Here is a 5,000-nt window from a genome sequence, read left to right as displayed (position 1 = left end):
GTAACCTTAGCCTCATTGGATGTTTATAAATAACAACGAAATGTATTTAGATTAATGACTAGCTCAATTGATAACGAAGAGTTAGTGGCATATAAGTTCTAGCCCGTTTTTTTTCCTAGTTCTTGGCTTCTCTGAGGATTTCTTTTTTAGCATTACATCCCCCTAAGTCACAACAAGGCTCCAAGTTAAATTATAGGAGATTCATCTTAAAGGGGTTTTCAGTAATCTGTGTGTGTGAGAGAGAGAGAGAGAGAGAGAGAGAGAGAGAGAGAGAGAGAAAAAAAAAATTAATGGTATATCTACCTCAAGAAATATTGGGTTTGTGTTTCTAATATTTTCAGTTCATTTGTATTTCAATTTTACCCTGATGATTTATCTTCATTATTTCTTATAGGTGTTTGCGAGCTACAATCCCCCTCCCTCCCTCTCTCTCTCTCTCTCTCTCTCTCTCTCTCTCTCTCTCTCTCTCTCTCTCATTATTCTCTAAACATGAAGATCATTATCATTTGTATTGCAGTAGTCGAATATGAATTATCAGACTACATATCGTTAACAAGCATCATTAGCTAATTTCTTTCATCAAAGATTCAGATATGATTATTTTTACCTATCAGTGGATCCATGAAAATCATGTAAGATACTTTTCTATTGGTCTCATTATTAGCTGTATTATTCAAGCTAAAATAAATGACTCGTTTTTTAATCTTTTTCTCTGGGAGGGATAAGAGTCTAGCATAAATGAGGCCTATTAAAGATGAACCCAACAGTTTCTTTTTATTTTCTTTTTTTTATGAAAAAAGTAAATCGACTTTGATTTGAAAGGAGTCATTGCTGTAATTCGGAAAAAAATTATCTTATTAAGTTTAGTAAATGAAAAAGTATACATTAAAGATTATACTTATTGTTATGTATACTAAATTCAGCGATATCGTTTGAAAGTGATTTATGATTTTAATTATGTGATGAAATGTTCTTTTAATATTAACATGAATGAGGGAAAGAAAATATTTTGCTAATATAGAATTCTAAGTTTTATATAAAAAAAAATATTATATGAAAATGATGTCAGTTATCATTTATAAAAAAAAAAAAAAAAAAAAAAAAACAAGAGAAAATTGGTTTTAAAGATATTATAATCTACTTGGTAGTATACTTTAGAAGAAAATGGAAATAACATCTACCCTCAATTAGTGGAAAACAAGCCATACTTGTTATGTTTAAAGAAAAGTGAAAAGAAGTGGGGTAAAAACATTGATTTAATTTAAAGACAAACCTTTTCGGTTTCCAGATAATATATTCCCATCCACCCCCACCCATGCTTTACTTAAAGGAAAAGGTCGATGTGGTGTTTGGTTAAAAAAATAAATATTTTACATTAAAGGCACCCATTATTCAAATAAATAAAGACACCTATAGTAAATGTTCCAATGCTAGAAAATATATTTTGAAAATTTGGTGAAAGAAATAAAGAAAAAAACTCTTCAGCCAAATGCTATTTTAAGATAGAATAATTTATTAAAAGACACAAGTATATCTAACTGCTAGATGATGTATCTTAAAAGATGACTCTCTCTCTCAATTTAAGGGAAGGTAAACCATACAACCTTTGATAAAATAAAAGAAAAACTTCCTAAATGAAACGCCATGAAACGAAGGATAATTAAATACTTCAGCGAGTTCGAGCGTAACTATTCGTCGAAATTCCCACCGCAATATTAGATATTTCAGTCAGTAGTTGAGGAAAAGGAATAAAGATAAAATTGATGAGGTATGTATTGGACGCTGTTTATGAAGTGTTGCTAAACTCAATGCGACGTTTTAGCTCTTTTATTTACATAATTAACGTCTTTTATCAAAAGATTATAAGATTAGTTAGAATAGATAAAGAGTAATTCTTAGATATTCTATATATACAGTATATATATATATATATATATATATATATGTATGTATGTATAAAGAATTTTATAGTCCATATACCAATATATTGCGAATAGTTTTTTTCTTGAGCTCAGTGAAATTATACTTATTGCTATACTCACTCACAGTTACTTATGGAGTTTCTCTGATACATTTACTACACGTGATATTCATCTTTGAAAGTACTCCAAGAAGTTTTGGAGGTCCTCCCTTTTGATGTTACCATTTTGAGCATTTCAACTTTTATCACTGGGTCGGTTGGCTTTGCTGAAGCCGTCCCAAGGGCGATCCGTAAGTACAGGAATGAAGGATGTAAGAGGCATGGTGTAGACTTCTGGACTATCTGAATAATGACGCAGATTTTTATGCTGATAAAAGCGTTCTTAGCCGACCTTTTTCAAATTTTACTATGAAGTTCAGCAGGGAGGTTTTCTCAAAATTCTTCTTAGGTGCTGAATGGGCTCTGGGAACTCGATCTAAATTCCATAGATCCTTGGATTAGGCCTACCATGGAAATCAACATTTCGGATTTATTATTCATATTTTGGGTGTGACTTATACATTAAGATAAATATTTAGGAATTATGATCTCTAATACAGGATCTTTAGAATTTGAATTTAATGAAATATTGAAATATAGAAAATCAGGCAATGGCTAAGTTAAGTAAAATTTGGAAATTAAATCGCCTGAAATTACATATAAAAATCAAGTTATATGTTAGTTTAGTGAGATCGGTGTTACTGTATGGAAACAATATCCAACAGATTTAGTAGATTCGAAAACGAAGCCCACAAGGGTATTGGAATTTAAATGGCAGGACAAGTGCCATGTGTAGATGAGATCACGGTGAGGGGTAGATTGATGAGGAATGGAGAAGTATCGTTTCAAAAGCTCAATAAGGAGACGACTAGCGATATCTAACCGAGGCCCTTAGCGTCATTAGGCGTGGGAGGAAATGATGATGAGGCATTTATAATTATTATTGTTATTATATTGTTGTTGTTGTTGTTGTTGTTGTTGCTGTTGTTGTTTTGATACGAATACTATGCATATATAATACTTTGTATTTTGCATTGGGCCAACTACTATGGGCTTTTCTGCTTTCTTCCCTCCTGGCCTTGCACCCGCCTAGGCCTACGAGTTTAAGCTGTTTACTAGGGATGTTACTACTGTGTTTAGGTACCAGGGTGGCGTGGGTGTCCTACCTGCATGGCTGATGTTGTGATGTATGTCTTCAGACATAACTGGAACTGAAACCTGTCAATTTAAACTTCAACTTCATATGCATATTTTCAGTGTTTTAATTTATATTAGTCCTCTGTATCAACTAGCTATCCAACATATTTAACTGTTTTTTATTTCTAATTTATTTTAGAATATTTATATGATTTGGGAATTTAGGAGATGTTCACTTATTTTTATCATTCTTGAAGGAAAATTCATCATTTGCTTGTCTTTAATGTATAATTATTGAAGAATCTAATGATCATTTCTTTTCTTAAAATTCCGAACTTTTCTCTCTTCAGTTCTCTATCTCTCTCTCTCTCTCTCTCTCTCTCTCTCTCTCTCTCTCTCTCTCTCTCTCTCATGCTTAACATATAAATAAATGCATTAGTTGATCTTTACAGTAATATTGGGATTAAGGGAAATAAGCCAAGAAGAGAAACCCAGTTAATATTTTGAATGCTGTCTATAAATCTTAATCATACATTATTTTATCATGGCTTGTTATCGTATGCTCTCTCAAGCACATAAACGCTTTTTCTTTTTCGTCTAGTGGAGACATGATTAACTTAATAACAAAATGCTTTCATAGTTTACTTTTATCAACAAATGCAGAACTATTGCTTGCAGAGAGTAAATCAAAGTTTATTAATCGAACAGAAGGACAATCACAAGTCACCCATATCCTGCAGATTGAATCTTTGAAGCACACTTTGCACTAACAAAAATATTTTCAAAGGGTCATTTTATTACATATTAAATGAACTTGATTTTTCATTTTCTTCATATTACTGTATGCTTTCTATGGACTTTAAATCATAATATAGCATGGCCAGACCTTGGTCGCTTACCTTAAGCTATGCTGCCAAGTAATCCTTCGAACGTACCGCTAACTCTCTCTCTCTCTCTCTCTCTCTCTCTCTCTCTCTCTCTCTCTCTCTCTCTCTCTCTCTCTCTCTCTCTGATTTCCATCCGTACGGTCTTTAAAAGAGATATTTGATATATTCCGTTTATAGGAAAGGAAATTATACAGTACAGTGAGTGTCGATGTTTAGGATTATACCAACTATATGTTTAAATTCTATGACATTGGAAGGGATTATTTTCCACGTTGCCACGTTGAAGTGGTGGTCGGTGTGTCCCCGTATGTCAAATCAGGTAGGTAGATAGGGACACGTTTATAATTTGAAAAAAATACTCGAAAATGAATAATGAATAAATGCTACATAAGTACTTACCACCGTGGCTCAGCGGTAAGTCATGACTAACTAAGTTAGATGCTTATGCAAGTATTGCAATCAGTCAGAATTCAATTTTTGGCGTTTTCACCAACACTCCTAGCTCCCATTCATCGGGCTTTGCCTATTCACGCCACATTTTACAAAATAATCTTGTAGATTTGTGGGAGTTACCTCATTTTTGGCCAATAGCATTTATTCCATCGTATCCAGAGGTTTTCCATCTCTTGAGTTTTTTAATGATAGCTTCGACTTCAAACGCCCTGAATTCATTCATGGGCACATCAAGGTCTTCCTCAGCTTCAGATATATCAATCAGATTATTCCCTTCATATTTCCTATTCATGACCTCAGTAAAGTGTTCCATCCAGCGTTGCCTTTCTTCATATTCTGTTGTTATAAGAGATCAATTTCTCTTCTTGGTGGGCATATGCTTCTTCTTCTTTGCCCCAGTCGAGATTTTATTAAGAATTAGGTGAGCAATTCTTCAACCATGGTAATTCTGGGAATTTATAGCTTTGTCAGCCTCATCTGCTTATCTGTCTAAATATTCGCTCCAGTCATTCCTGACTTTTCTTTTGACCTTACTATCAACACTGGAATACTTATCATGCTCT

The sequence above is a fragment of the Palaemon carinicauda genome, chromosome 11 (genome assembly GCF_036898095.1).
Source record: "Palaemon carinicauda isolate YSFRI2023 chromosome 11, ASM3689809v2, whole genome shotgun sequence".
Taxonomy (NCBI): Eukaryota; Metazoa; Arthropoda; class Malacostraca; order Decapoda; family Palaemonidae; genus Palaemon; species Palaemon carinicauda.
Note: the sequence above shows the minus strand (reverse complement) of the source record.